We start from the raw sequence: 17,562 nt of genomic DNA, 5'->3' as shown, positions 1-17,562 counted from the left end.
CATTAAATAATAACGTGACAGTTAATTTGCGGCATCTTTTTATTTTCTTTTTTATAGTTATTTGTTTTCTTTTATAAATCCTTGGATCAAAGTTTAAGATTGGTTTTCTATTTATTATTCCGCATGGGTCAGGCCCGTTTTGGTTAGATGACTGACCGATGGGGAGGATGTGAATGTTATCCTAACATTCCTCTTAATTTAAATTCAAATTTTAATTTGCTCTTAAAGTTTGACTTTCTAATGCTAAAATTTCATAAATTAAAATTCTACATTTCATCCGGATAAGAAAAAAAGTTATTACTGTTAACAATCAAATTTCAATACCCCAGTTAAAGGGTTAAACTACAAAGTTGCTACATTCTCGAGTAGCTTCTCTAATGTGAGGCCTATCTCCACTTTAGTATAACCAACATTTAGCATAATCTTCAGAAATCTGAATATGTGACTGTGTGTGCATATATATGTATAAAGAGTAACAAGGATTTTAAAAAACCTGATCAATTTCAAGAGGAATTTGATTCCTCTAAAAGTGAATATTTTACTTTCAAGCGTAAATTCCACCTGAAAATAATTATTTATTATACTTGATAACAATGAATAAAAAGTAAAAGTATGCAAAGAATGAATGCAATATATTTGGATGCTTACTTTATTCAAAAGAGTGCAGATCCTACACTCCCAATTTCCAGATTCTTCATTTCTTCAGAATGAAGAATTTTGTTATCACCAGAGATGGTGGTCCAGACACACTTAATAATTTTGCCAAACAAGATCCTGCATGAGAATTGGATTGAGAATGTGAAATGATTTCTGATCCACGACATCTTCGTTTAGATCCAGTTTGATGCTCCGTGACAGATCTAATTTTTGGTGTATCCATAGTCAAATCTATAAAAACAGGTAAACTTGAATCCTTAGCCTGACTTCTTTTCCGAGATAACAGATTCGAAGTAGAATTTTCCGTTAGTCTTGATCTTTCCACATTTTTCTGCTTATGCACAATGTTCTCAGCAACATCATAGTCAACATATCTGCGATCCAAATGTTCATAAATAAGATTGAGAACCACACCATATGCCATCCTTCATTATAACACTATTTCCGCCTCGTGTTAGTAATTCCCTTAGCCCTCAACTCTTTGTATTCCTGTGCTTGATTAACATGATACAATTGGCCAAATAAGCAAAGGAGAGATGCATATTTATTATAAATTGCCAAGAAAGAAAAACAACATAATTTTCTTCTTAAAAATTCACAGATGTAAAGAAGTATTTGGCTAAATCATAAGCATCAATGAACCAATGTTACAACTTTCCAACCATTATTCTAATAAAATTTTCCCGTTGTAAAATATTGTTATTATAAGTAAACGCAATTCATCAACAGAATGTTACGTAGAGAGGATTCTATAACTATAAATGTCTGTCTATTCTCGTTAGCAAGCTGCAATTTCTACTTTCTAGCATGACCAGCAGTTATAGATAAGTTATCAGGAAAATAAAGTTTTATCCTCCTTCTACTTAGCTAATAAAAATACTAAAAATTGTTGAGATTCAATCAATCAACCTAATTTGATTCTAACAGACAATCATTAATCATAACCACATGTTTTCTATCCATGTAAAGAGAAATTACCGCATAAAGATGAATAGAACCCCGTTGTGTTCCCATACTCAAAATCATGATAAAAAAACTAAATGAGTAAGTGTACCTGGATTAGCCATAATGGAATGATGCTGAAAGGTTGATCAGAATATTGGTTTTATGATCTTTCAAGAATAGAGAACCCTTTTCTTTTCCCTTTTGTTTCTGAAGGGATAAAGAGGGGAGTGAACTCGTAGCGTTGCTCTCTCTGCAAATGAGAGGACCATAACCTCTTGTATTGGTCATTGCTATCACTTACTCCAAATTTAATAATTATAATTTTACCTCTTATCAAATTATAATATAATCGATGATATCCACACAATTAGCCTTTCATGACATATGTGCCCTTATCCATACTTTTATATTGATTAGACCACTTTAATATTTTGCCTAATTATATAATGACCATAACTCATTCAATTATGTAATATATATATATATATATATATATATATATGTATGTATGTATGTATGTATGTATGTATGTATGTATGTATGACCCAAAATTGCTAACAATCTCCCATTGGTCACAAATATAGAACCAAAGTAGTTTTTATTGCATCAATCACAACTAAACTCATCAATGATCACTAATGCCGACAGAATCAAATGACATAGACTCATCATGAAATGTGTAGCATGAAAATTACGTGAAGGTGGCCTGTATACGTCTATTTTCAACTGGTCATACTTTACCTCAATGAGATCATTAAATAACCTTAATGTACAAAGTGTAATAACTGAATAATAAATCATATATATATAACCAAATATATCCAAATGTCAATGTATGCATACATAAAATCTAACAGAATATAAAATACATAAAAGTGACTAACTCCCACTAAATCAAAGATTCCTCGGACTGTAAAACACCCATGTGAGCAACATGCTTATGAAAGACCTTAGGATCTACTATCATGGAGTTTGTCCCTAAGTATTCTATGAAAATTTGTCTATTCTGTACCCTTTCCTTAACAACTAGGAACTTGATGTCAATATGTTTCGACTTGGTCGAGCTCCTATTGTTGTTAGAATACAATACAACTGATTTGTAGTCACAATATAACTTAAGTGGTCTTTCAATTCCTTCCATAATTTGTAGCCCCGTGACAAAATTTCTCAGCCATATTTCATGATTTATGTCTCATAACATGCCACAAATTCTACCGCCATGGTGGATGAAGTAGTAAGGGTTTGCTTGGTACTGCGCCAACAAACCACACCACCGGCTAACATGAAAATATAACAAGTGGATCTCAAACTATTTAAGCATCCTGCAAAATCTGAGTCAGAATACCTAGTGATCTCCAATTGATCTAACCTCTTGTATGTGAGCATATAATACTTTGTTCTCTTCAAATACCTTGTAACTCTTTTGGCTGCTTTCCAATGATCCATTCCTGGATTGCTTAAATATCTGCCTAATACCCCAACTATGTATGCTATATCGACGCATACATACTTGGGCATACATCAAACTCCCTATAGCTAATGCATAGGGAATCTTCTGCATTTCCTGAATTTCCAAATTTCCTTTTGGGCACTGTTTGAGACTAAACTTGTCTCCCTTAGCAACTGGAGTATCCCTGGATTTACATTCTTGCATGCCAAACCTTTTAAGTACCTTTTTGATATAGCTCCTTTGTGATAATCCTAGAATACCCCGAGATCAATCTCGGTGTATCTGAATTCCTAATACAAAGGAGACATCACCAAGATCTTTCATTCTGAAGTTTCTTGATAGAAATCTCTTGGTTTCATGCAACATGCCTATATCATTAGTGGCAAGTAGTATGTCATCAACATATAAGACCAGGAAAATGTACTTGCTCCTACTGAATTTATGATACACACAATCATCAACAAGATTCATCTCGAAACCAAATGAGAGAATTACTTGATGAAATTTGTGGTACCATTGATGAAATGCCTGTTTTAGCTCATAAATGGATTTTGTCAGTTTGCAAACCATATTCTTTGGGTCTCTTGACACAAAGTTTTCTGGTTGCACCATATAAATTGTCTCATCAATGTTGCCATTGAGAAATGCCGTCGTGACATCCATTTGATGAAGCTCCAAATCATAATGTGCAACAAGAGCCATGATTGTCCTAAAAGAGTCTTTCAATGAAACTAGAGAGAAAGTCTCTTTAAAGTCAATCCCTTTCTTTTGGGTATAACCTTTCACCACAAGACGAGCCTTATACCTCTCCACATTACCTTTGGAATCCCGTTTGGTCTTAAATATCCATTTACAACTAATGGGTTTCACACCTTCTAGTAATGGGACAAGTTCCCAAACCTTGTTGTCTTGCATGGACTTATACTCCTCATTCATTGCTTCAATCCACTTTTCTGAGTTGGAATCTTGCATGGCTTGATGGATGTTGATTGGGTCATCTTCCATCATACCATTATTTTCCTCATGTTCCTGGAGAAATACCACATAATCATCTAGAATAACACTTCTCCTTTCTCTTGTAGATCTCTGCAAAAGTACTGGCTCATGAATCATAGGTTCTTGAGGATCTTGAGTTTGTTCTTCATGAACAACCAAATTATCTTGAGTGGGGGATTCAATAACAATATCTTGTAGAGGTTTCAAATTTGCTTTATCAAAAGCAACTATATGAATTGGTTCTGGAATTGTTACTGATTCTTCCTCTAAGACAAAGTCTCTAACCTTATTCTTCCCCCAAACTCAATATCCTCAAAGAATGTGGCGATTCCCGTCTCAAAAATTGTCTTTAATTTGGGATCATAAAATTTATAGCCCCTGGATCTTTTAGAATAACCAATAAAGTAGCTGCTCACTGTTTGGGAGTCCAATTTCCTTTCATTTGGCTTATAAGGCCTTGCCTCAGCTGGACATCCCCATACATGAAAATTTTTCAGACTAGGCTTTCGCCCAACCCAAAGCTTAGAAGGTGTTTCAGCAACTGTCTTGGTTGGCACTTTATTTAGAATGTAAGCTGCAGTCTTTAGTGCCTCTCCGCAGAGTGACTCTGGTAAGTTAGAATGACAAATTATGCTTCTTACCATATCCTTAAGAGTTCTATTTCGTCTTTTAGCCACACCATTCATGCTAGGTGACTCCGGCATGGTGTATTGTGGGACGATTCCACATTCCTCTAGGTACCTAGCAAAAGGCCCCAGATGTTGTTCACCTGAACCGTTATATTTGCCTTAGTATTCACCACCATAGTTAGATCTGACACTCTTGATTTTTTTGTTGAGTTGATTTTCAACTTCAACTTTAAATTTTTTGAACACATCCAGAGACTGTGACATTTCATGTATAAGAAACAAGTATGCATATATGGAGTAATCGTCTATGAATGATATAAAATATTGTTGACCATTTCGTGAAGGTGCATGAAATGGCCCACAAATGTCCGTATGTATCAATTCCAAGATGTCTGTAGCTCTATATGCACCTAATTTCTTACTTTTGGTCTATTTACCTTTAATGCATTCAACACAAACATCAAAGCTTATGAAATCAATGGAATCCAAGATTCTGTTTGACGCAAGTCGTTCAATTATGTTCTTAGAAATGTGACCTAAGCACTTGTGTTATAATGCTCTTGAGTTTGTATTATCAATTCTACGCTTAGTACCACATAATTTTGCATTAAAGGATTCACCATAGGAAGCTACAATATCAAGTAAATATAGATTATCATTAGCCAAGAGTGAACCTGTTTCAACAATATCTGAATTGAAAGACAACCTAAACACATTGTTTCCAAATGAACACAAATAACCCAATTTGTCCAAATAAGAAACTGAAACCAAATTCCTTCTAAATGACAGTACAACAAAAGTGTCTTTCAAATCCAAATAAAAACCAGTACATAATAATAATAATCTAAAATGCCCTGTAGCTTCCACCTCTACTGATTTACCATCTCCAACATAGATCCATCTTTTAGAATCAATTGGCTTCTGATAGCTTAGGCAACCCTTTATTGAAACATTGATGTTAGTAGTGGCACCAAAATCTAACCACCAAGTGTTTCTTGGTACTAAAGCTAAATTGACCTCATAACAAATCAAAGTAAGAAACTTACCCTTCTTTGCATGCCAAGCATGATATTTGGTACATTTCTTCTTTACATGTCCAGGCTTACTGCAAAAGAAACAGTTGTCACCTTGATTTTGTTTCTTTTGTGCTGGACCCTTAGCAGCTTCATTCTTGTGCTCCTCAGTTCTTTTTCTTTTTCTTTTGCCCTTGTCTTTAGAGGTACTCACAACATGATCACTTTCAGTCCTTTCTTGCTTCAGTCTTTCCTCTTCTTGCACATAGTATGAAATGAGCTCATTAAGAGACCATTTCTCCTTCTGACAGCTAGGAGAGATCTTAAATTGACTAAACTGTGAAGGTAGAGAAATTATATGAATAAGCAAGTATTCTGATAGCTCAAGCTTTAGTGCCCTTAATTTTGAAGCAATATTTGACATTCCCATAATGTATTTCGCCTTATCGCTTTTTGCAAAACGCTTTTCAATTTCAACAAGGAATTCTTTGACACTAGTTATATCATCTGAAACAGTGCCCCTAAAGACCTTAGGAATGCCACACTTAATGATCATAAGACTCATGCGATTTGAGTGATCCCACTTCTCATGAAGTTTCCTCTGTTCAGAGGTACTGGAATCCGTAGGAGAATGGGGTTTTTCAATCCTTAATGCAATGTTTAAATCCATGCAGCCAAGAATAATTTGCATGTTCTCTTTCCAGTCCTTAAAATTTGTACCATTAAGAACTGTAACGGAAGATATAGAAGCAACAACTGAAAAGGTCAAAATAAATAATACAATAAGCTCACATAATAGTCATCAATGCATTTAAATAATGATATATCCCATTTCAAGATATCTAGTGCACCATTAATATCAAGTCTTTGGACTGTGGTATTAATTGCTAGGGACATCCTTGTTGTAATATTCAAACATTGATAGTAAAAGCATATCAAATAACAAACTCATCTTTTGATGTGACTTATCATTCATATGCATGCAAAACCTCATAATTATCACACGTTTAACATCACAGGTGTGTATGTAACTTAGTCAAATGTTAACTTTCCTTTGGGCCAATCACCATTCATATAAATAATCACACACGTTAACATTTAACATTTCTTATGAACAATCTACACAAGAGAGGTCACTTTGGTGATATCTTGATTCAGTTAGCCCTTTTAAATGATAAATAATTAAAATGATATACCATAACTAAATTTTAAACATTGATGCACCAAACCCAAAATTAAAATTTTTCTCAGTAAATTATTTTACCTTTGTTTATTTATTTTAAATTTTAGAATCCCATGATTGTTATTTTAATTTACTGTAGTGGCCTCTAAAAGTAAGAACGAACACAAAGTACATGAAAATATGTAAAATATCTAAAGTAATTTGCTTGATCTTACCAATAATATGTAAAATATCTAAATTCATTTAAAATTTAGAATATGCCAGCAGCCTGAATAAATACAATTTCCAAAATCATACATGAATCAGGTATGGGTGACTTTGATACCAAATGTTAGGATTCAATCAATCAACCTAATTTGATTCTAACAAACAATCATCAATCCTAATCACATGTTTTCTATCCATGTAGAGAGAAATTAAATTACTGCATAAAGATGAGTAGAACCCCATTGTGTTCCCATACTCAAAATCATGATAAAAAACTAAATGCGGAAGCGTACCTGGATTAGCCATAATAAAATGATGATGAAAGGTTGATCAGAAGATTGGTTTTATGATCTTTCTAATGTAGAGAACCCTTTTCTTTTCTTTCTGAATTTGTTCTCTTCTGATGGGATAAAGAGAAAAAGAGAAGCGAAACTGTACGTCTGTCGCTGCTTTCACTACTACAAATTCGTAATTCAACATCGTCTAATCTACATCGGTTATTGGAAAACCAATGTAGTAAAGCATGCGGTGGCATTTTTGTTATTTAAACCAACTTTTTAAAGAAGTTAAAGGCGGTTTTATAAAATCGCCTTTGTTTTGAATGTTTCAAAAGTAGTTTTATAAAAACCGTCTTTGTTTGTAACATGATTACTGCGGTTTTAGTTAGCACGCGTCTTTAAATTCATCATATTTTAATTTTTTTATTTTTTTTTCATTTTCTAACGTTGAGAACTACGACTTTTCATTTTCACTCCTTAGGTTTATGGAGGGTTTCATTCGTTCCTTTCTCTCTGCTACAACTATGGCGAAACCTGGGTAAGGTCGTGGCTCCCCCTCCGGTTCCGTTTCCGGCTCCTCCTCTAGTTCCTCTTCCCCCTCCGACTCCCATTCCTCCTGTCGCTCGCGCTACTTTTCTCAGTCCTGTTCTCCCTCGCGCTCCAAATCCTCTTCCCCCTCCTCCTCCTCCTCTCGAAGCTCTCGCAGCCTCTGTCGTCCCCCGCAGAGGAGCCACTCTAAGGGGGTTTTGGAGTGCTGCCAGAACCACCGCGTTCTGCGGATCTTGGCTGCGACAGAGAGGAGGATGCCGACAAAGATCGTGGCGGAGATGAGGGACATGGAGAGGCTGTGGACGGCGGGGAATGGCCCAAGAGGGATTTGACGGCGGCGAAAGAGGAGAGAAAGAGAGAGGTGGAGGAGGATTGAGAGGAAGAGGTAGGAGGCGATTGGGGTGAAGAAGAAGGACCACGTGGCTCCCTATGATTGGGCGTGGCTCCCCCGGAACTGAAGATAATACACATTTCTATCACTTCATCTACTTTGTTTATTTTCTTCTCTGTCAAGACCCAGTTCTATAAAAAATCAACTAAAAGAAGCTCTCCCTCCCCCCTAGAATAACTTATCTAAACACGGTCTCAGTAGTAGCTTTTAAGTATTTTTTTTCTTCAATTTTCAATGTGTAGGATCTTCCACGAAGCAATGTTCTGTATGGATATCACATAGATGGACCTCGAGACCGGGGTAAGGGGCATCGATTTGATAGCAGCATTGTGCTTGTTGATCCTTATGCGAAACTAATTGAAGGTCAAAGATATTTTGGGGATATTAGCATGAAGTTGTCTAAGTTTCTTGGCACATATGATTTTGACAGCTTGCCTTTTGACTGGGGAGAAAATTACGAGCTTCCAAATATTTCTGAGATATTTTTCCTGCACAATTGGCTGTTATAAGTTATATTTATTACAATATTTTTCCTAGATCAAGGCTTCTTACAAGCTGATTTGTGTTATGTCTATGGCTAGATCCTGCCTTTGCTTTGTATGCTATTACACCTGATGTCTAGTCTTCATTTCACTGAGGATATGTTTCTGGCTGAATGAAGTCTAATGTATGCTCTTCCATTTTCATCATTTTTGTGGCTGCTAATACAGAAAGATCTTGTTATATATGAGATGAATGCCTGGGCATTTACAAGTGATGAATCTAGTGGTTTGGATAGCAACATTCGTGGCAGCTACCTCGGTATGATTGAAAAGGTAATGTTTGTGTTATAATTAAGACAAATATGATGCATCACTTAGATTCATGAGTACCAATTTCTTAAAGTTACATTTCCTTGTGTTTATGAAATGGATTGAAGAAAGTTTTCCTTTGGGTCCAACAACAGTTCAACCATTAAAATATAGACAAATGAGAAAAAGATGTTATATTGGCAAAGATGGGGATTTGAATATTGGAATGATGCTAATTTCGTAATGTACTGTTGAAGTTCTGTAGCAGTTTCAAACCCTTGATGGAATAACATATTGACATTTTACAAAAGTAATGGAAGGTATCTCCTTCCCCCACCACTAGAAGGGAACTGATTTCGATGAGTTTCAGTTAGTAAGGAAGTTTCAGTCTCTTGAATTATACTTTGGCAGGGATATATAGCTCTCAAATCTGAAGGATAGGAACATGATAGATTTTCCAAAGAGAGTTATATTGGATTTATCAAATCTTTCTTTGGTATCTCATAACAATACATGACATTGACACAACAAATTTTAATACATTGTGTATGCGAAATATATGCATGTTAAAAATGACTGGGATCCTAGAATGGTTTTAAACTTTCTATAGAAGATGAGAAAAAGTCATTTTCTTCATATTGCACTCAGAATTGTGATGAGACTCATAGTCACAACTACCAAATTTCAGTCTGTTGGGTGGCACATGTTATTTTTGTGTTCAATTTGTTCTATGGTAAATGCAAAGTTCATAAATGTAGTAGTTCTTAGATACTGTGTTACTGCCATATGTTTAAAAGAAGCTTTGTATGTTCTTGTTAGTTACTTGGAAATGATATTCTTGTAGTAATCTTGTTAGATACAACTAGAAGAAATAAAGTCTTAATACTAGGAAGCTTTTCCCACAAAATTATGTTATCGTCTTCAATTTCATGAAATATAGCTGTTTATTTATTACTATGTGCTTCATACTTACTATTTGTTGTCTTTATTTAAACTTATTTTGTTGCTTGCCTATTAGATTCCACACCTTCTAGAGCTTGGTATCAATGCAGTAGAGTTGCTGCCTGTCTTTGAGTTTGATGAGTTGGAATTCCAGAGGCGTCCAAATCCCAGAGATCACATGGTAAACTAGAAAAGTATTATGCTTTGTTTTTTGTGTCAAGGTTTCTTATTGAAGCTCTTCCTTATGTATTGTGTATTCCCCAATAAATCCTTACATTTTTTTGGTATAGAGGTAGTAATGTTAATATTTCCCTAGTGTAACTTTGGAGTGGAAGTATGCTTTACATTATAATTTCCTGGTTCTGTCTTATTTTATATTATCTAAAGTCTTATTTATATACTTCTTGGCTCTTTCCATAAATCTTATCCATATGCAGGTTATTTTGGATGTTGTCTACCATCATACTAATGAGGCTGATGATGCCTTTCCTTACTACTTCATTTCGTGGCATAGATAATAAGATAATTTCAATAATGCCAACTTTCTCTCATTTCACAATTCTACACCAATTAAAAAAAAATTCCAGTTTTTCTCTTCTCTCTGTCTCCGTGCACTAGTGCAAAAAGGAAGTTACATAAGTATATATTTCCAGTTTTTCTCATTTAAATTTATTATTTATCTTGTTTTGGGATTGGTTGTTATGGCTAGCCTTTCAGCCAAACTAGGCTCAAGTTAATACAGTTGAAAGTTTGGAAGTATTCATGAAACTAAATTTTTTTTTTGGTCAATAACAGAGTTAATATTGCACCCATATGTTAAATTCCTTCGGGTGAGTAGCAGTCACACACCTTAAATGAAATTGATTTCTGATTTAATAAGTCAAGAGACACTCGTGATCTTTGACACGGGACACAAATAACAAAAATTATAAACTTTTTAATTATTTGCTTTCTTTAAAGACAAATTCACGTTAAATAAGTTTTGTATATACATTGGCAGTTGCAATTTTTCATTTGGATGGCTTATTTTTTATTTTATTTTTTCCAACTTACAGGTGGAGTAGGTGTTGCACACATGATCAAAAGATTGAAAATAAAAAGTACATGAGATTTAGAGACCTTTGCACGTACAGAAAATAAACGTTATAGAAATTTATATACATTGATGCTAGCTTTATATATATATATATATATCAGATTTCATCTTTTCTTGCATTATAGTTGTTTGTGGTTCCTTTTTTTTTTGGAAATTTATATAAGGATGTGATGTCTGATTTTAGGTTAGGTGAACATTTATAGGAGTGCATATTTATAGGATGTGACTGTCTGATTTTTGGAAATTTTGATATGCTGACATCGGTGGTCTTCCTTCTTTCAGGCTTCCATTCATTAAAGCATACAAGTTTGTGGCTTTCAAACAATTATATGGGGAGTTATGTGTCTAAGGTGAGAATATTTAGATGCATCAATCATTCATAATCTTTATTCTCATGTTTCTAAGGATAATGTATGCTTTAATGATTCTTATTACCACCAAAAATAATTTGTGGATTTTGCTGCTGGGAGTGTGAAACTTATTATCACCAAAGAAGCGTGGGAATGTGAAATAAAGAGTAAATATTATTCTTAAAATAATTTTATCCCTCCTCGTTAAATATATCTATTTTTTGATACTTTTTTTTTTATAAAATAGGAGAAGGATTTTATTGTTAGAAATATATGATTTTCCTGCAAAAAAATTCTGCAAGAGTTTTCCAAATATATGACTATTTTTTGTGAATTAATATACAAAGAAATGTCCCTTATGAATTTCTTTTATTTTCTGCATATTTTCTTGTGGAATTAATTTTTCATGAAATATTTAATATTGTATATTTTAGTAAATCACGATAAAGGTTGTATGTAAGTAGTCTGTGAATTTAATTTCTTACAGGTTTTCCTCCTATTTCAATATATATTTTTATGAGGTTAAAATGGTTTCTTCTAAAAAAAGAGAGAAACTAGAACCATTATTCTCTAAAGCTTTAACAAATAAGTCTTAAATCTTCACATAATATTTATTTTTGAAATATTTGTTACTTAAAAGTTATGACTTTGTAGCAATAAGACTTATTTTTATTATTTAAAAGTTCGATTAAAAATTGTAATTTTTTTAATAAAAAACTTTTAAAATTCAGGATTGAATACACCCCCACTTAACAAAAATTATAAGCTTTAGAGAAAAAAGAACTATTATATGATGTAAGTCATGATATTGATAACCCATTTTATAAGAAAAATTTTAGAGAAAAAAGAACTATTATATGATGTAAGTCATGATATTGATAACCCATTTTATAAGAAAAATTTTCGGCCCTAGCTAAGAGATATAACACAGAATAATTGGATACTTGAAGTTATACTTTTTAGTATATAAAATAGTACTATTAATTAAGAGTAGTTCAATGCAATTTTTCTTGTGAAATAAACTATTTTTTTCTTTTCTTTTTATTAATTTGAATCACTCTCATGTCACTTTCAATTGTTATTGATTATTACAAGTATAACATGATAGTACGTTATTACGTCATCAGAGAATGGAAAATAGCACGTTTGAAGACACATATAACATTAACAATTCAACATCATCATCGTCCAATGTAAAGAGACAAAGGAAGGATTGTACAAGGATAAAGAGGATAAAAAGAATAAATAGTAGGGACAAAAGGGTCCAACCACACCTGAGGCTGAGCCAGTGCCACCCTGCCTGCCTCTCTTTTCTTTCTTTCTTTTTTACCTTACCTGCAATGCAAACTACAAGATTTCAATTTTTTTAAGTCCTTCTGTGCACTATGTATCTGTCTGAATCACATTTGGTTTGGTTTTGCTTTGAGACATAGCAATGAAGTTTATGAAGCTGGGTTCCAAGCTTGATGCTCTTCAAGCAGATGGAAACTCTATCCGGTTAGTGCCATTAGTTATCATCTCACAGCCTCACACCTTCTATTATGCATGCATTTTGCACCTCTCTTCACCATTCAATTTCAATATCATTGTCATTTCATCATACATGCATTTAAGTTTAGTCAGCTCCTATAACTCAAGAAACTTGTTGACTTCTAATTAAAACCAAGATTTGTTCACACACACCCCATTGTTACAATAGTTTATATATAATTTCTATATTGATGTAAAAAAATCACTCTATCAACCAATCAGAAATCATGGTTGACTTGATATGTATAATTTTAAAGTTAATTGTTGTAAAAGTCTACAAATTTAAGAGTTTGTGATTGGATGACTGCTTATTACATGGTCAAATTGATTTGCAGGTCCACAAAGCTGTTGATGCATGCAAGAATGTTCTTAGAGGACTGCATAGCAACAAAATTACTGAGAGGGAGTTGGACAAGGTTAGTTATTGAAAGGCTCAACTTGTCTCAACTTGTTTTTACTTTATAATTTAATGAGCAACACTTTTAGACAGTTTTTCTGCTAAACGTATATAGTATCCATGTTCAAATTTGATTAATTTTATTCTTTTGTTCTCTTTTCGTATGAACAATTTAGTTTAGTAATTATTAGTTAGTTTGTAGAAATATTTTTTAATGAAATGACCATGGCACCAATTTTTATGTCATCATAATTCTTGCTTCCAAAAAGCAAAAAAAATAAAAATAATTAATAATTCTACATCGGTTTAGGCCACAACCGATGTAGAATGTCTATCATTCTACTTCGTTATTAGAATGACCGATGTTGAATGCTTCATCGTTGGGTAGGAATCTACGACGGTTCAGGACACACCCGATGTAGAATGATGACTTTCTACATCGGTTTTCAGGACAACCAATGTAGAAATCTGGCATTCTAAGACGGGTTTGGAGACCAACCAGTCATAAAATGGACAGATTTTTACATCGGTTGTCCTAATAACCGATGTAAAATGTCAGAATTCAACATCGGTCGCTCAACCGTCGTTGTGTTTCAATGACACCGGGCTACAACGACGCGTGATAACCGATGTAGAAAGACACCAATAATCGATGTAGAAAGCCTATTTTCTAGTAGTGTTTCTACAAATGGGGACCATAGCCTCTTAGTAACTCCATCAGTTACCCCAAATTTGATCATTATAATTTGTTCATTCATCAAATTATAATATCACTAATGGTATCTACATAATTAGACATATATACCCTTAACCATAATTTTATATTGATTAGACTACTTTAATATTTTGACTAATAATATAATGATCCTAACTCATTTAATTATGTGATATATATATAAAACCCAAAATTACTAACAAAAATAACAGTAGATCTTCTCATGAATAAAAATTGACAATACGTGATGAAATGAATTTCAGTATGGTATATGTAGATCTTAACAATCTGACCCTTACATAGATCGAGAATCTCAGCAAGGAACACACGAACTAATATCTTTCAGTGTGGCAACAAAGTGAGAAATTTGAGGACTAAACCAGAAAATTCTAGGCTAAGAAATACACTTGAAAAGAAATATGACAAATAAAGCTCTCATAAAGTCGAGAAGGTATGCATATCTTTAATGCAAAGAGAGTGCTTTAATTCAAAATGCAGAAAACTTAATCAAAGATAATTTTGCATAGATTAATTATAACAACATGAGAGGAACAAGTAGAAAATCCTGAGTTCATCGTCATCATCTCTCGAGTTTATCAATAAAAAATCAAACCCTGAAAAGTGAAAAACCAATGTCTGCAAGAAGCGCCAAGCTGGCGTGGGATTTTAAATCTTTCACATGTGTGCCATCATCTTCTGATCAAATATCTCATTCGAGTCATTATAACTTTTCAAATATAACCATTAAAAATAAATCCTAACAAATTATGAGCTATATAATAAATATGAGTTATATTTAAAAAGATTTAATTTATATTTGATATTTATGAGTTATTTATGAAAACTATTAAAGATAATTATATTATATTTATACACATTTACTAAGATGTTGACTACAAAATTTTTGGTGAGCAGTTCAATCATCACCACGGTCATAGTACATTCAGTATGGTCATGGTAATCATAGTAATATAATGACTCTCCTTCTAAACAGTGTCAGCCTTCCTAGGACAATCATGAGGCACTGTTTTACTACTAAGTCACTATTTTATTTTCTTAAAAAAAACTCATAATGTGTCAAAACAGTCAAATACAAGTAACAATTGATGTTAACACAATAATTGTAACATAGGACTCTAATCCTGTTGAAATAATATAGGACAATGACTTCAAGTCCCTAATGCAAGATCAAGAAAATGCTTTGTATCTTGTCATCAGCCAGTTTTGGAAACAGGGGTTTATATTTGTTGGAGAATAATTGCAACTTCAGTACATATGCTTTTTATATAAGTACTTTTCTCCTTTTTGCCTATGACACTCTTAATTTGTTTTTATCTTAACAATAACCTTTTTTTTTCTCTATGCTTAAATGTTTAGTGTGTATGGGTGTAAAGTGTCTAGTTAGGTCTTTTGAGTTTAATTGTGCTTGCGGGTTGCGGCCAAATTGCATGATTGATTGTAAGGACATGTGAAATTCCACTATGTCATAATGCTAAAGTTTATTACCATGCTAATGATTTAATTGATTGATTACATTGCATGACATGACAAGTTCCACTTAAGCATGTTGCCATAAGGCTATAGTCTTTTACCAAGGCATAAGTTTTTTTTTTTTTAAGCCAAAGAGAATATATTGAAAGGTACCAAAAGTACCAATTAATTACAAAGAAACTTCATCTAGTTCACACGAGTACCTGTGCTACTATCTGGCCCTTCATTATAGAAAGAGATAATCATTATATATACTTTATGAACCCACCAACACCAAATTTTATAATACCAAAGCTATCTCACCTACAACTATCGGGACATTAGGATATTTCTTTAGGAATTGGTTTTCTCTTTGATATATTTTATAAAAAATAATTGGAAAATGATAATTATTTACATAAAAACTAATTTTATTTGTTATAGTTATTATTATTTATACTGATTATGTTATGTTTTGTTATACTATATAGTATTTTACTAATCTAAGAGTATTGGAAGTAGAGAGAATAAAGACAATTCACATTCAATGGACAAGATGTTTTCTGAGAGTTAAAAATGAAGCACTAAGTGTTTAAGAAATTTTGCAATTGTAGAGTTATGTTTAACTTAGGTTATAGATGATTTTATGCATTGACATTATTGTTTCATTATTTGATAGTATTATTTAATAATAATTTGAGTATAATATAATTTACTGTCTAGACGACCTGGATTTGTTCTATTGTTAATTTGCAGGTTTAATTTGAATAATATTAACAACATTGTTTTTTGATAAAACCGATGTTCTAATATAAAAATAACATCGATTTTCACCAAAACCAATGTTGTAAGGTGCATTACAACATCAGTTTCTCTCAAAATTGATGTTGTTTTTGTAGTTTTTGTTTTTTTTTTATATTTCTTACTATACGACATCAATTTTCATAAAAATTGATGTTGTGTAGTATATGTTAACATCGGTTTTCAAAAAATTGATGTTAACATTGATAATGTTAACGTTGGTGGTTTCAATATCAGTCAAAAACCGATGTTGAAAGTTGAAAACAACCAATGTTAAAAGCATATTTTCTAATAGTGGTCATAGAGTTTCAACGTCACATTTTCCAATCACGCGTATGAAGGATTTCAGCATGGCTCTAGTGCACTTAATTCGAGTAATTATGCTTAGGAAGCTATAAATAGCGTGTTGGTGTCTATAACTTTTACTTTTGACATTTTTACGAATTAGAAAGTTCTTTTGAAGGTTGTGAAGCGTAGGCGGGACAATGAGGACGAATCGTGATCATCGTTTTCCCTTGTTAGTATGTATGTGCTAATTTCATATAGACTCTCTAGTTGTGCTTTGATCATGTGCAGTTAACTTCACATAATCCACGATTATTATTGCATAGAGTACATTTACTCTTGTGTGAATATTATTTTTATGTATCATTTATCAAAATTCATTCAAAGAGACTATTTGTATTGTTCATGACCCACAAAATCTATGTGGCATCGTACATGGCACTTACAAACATGTGTCAACCTTCTACGTCAGTCCTGCTATAAGAGCACGGACGTCAGACCCTTAGCAGCTGGGCTCCCTAACAAATAGGTTATCTCTAACCTAACTAATATTCAAATATATTTGAATATCTTATTTATTGACAAATATTAAATTATCTATAACGTCACATTATCTGTCAAAGGCACTTTTCCAAACCGACGTGTGAAGTTTGGACCCCACTCTACCACATCCACCCTAATATGCCACGATTACCAATTTACCATAGATATTGACTTGCATTCCAAGGCAAAATATTATCTAGCTTGTTGATATGTCTTGTTGTTTGTAGGTGTGGATCTCTAGAGGAAGATGTAACTAATATTTTCTATTAATTATTCAAAGTTCAGCTAAATATTCAATTTTTAAAAAAAATTTGTTGAATTTTCTTTTTTAATTTTAAGTGGGC

Source organism: Glycine max, chromosome 18, assembly GCF_000004515.6.
Source record: "Glycine max cultivar Williams 82 chromosome 18, Glycine_max_v4.0, whole genome shotgun sequence".
Classification (NCBI taxonomy): Eukaryota; Viridiplantae; Streptophyta; class Magnoliopsida; order Fabales; family Fabaceae; genus Glycine; species Glycine max.
The sequence above is the reverse complement of the archived record's forward strand: the minus strand, read 5'-3'. Positions refer to the sequence as shown.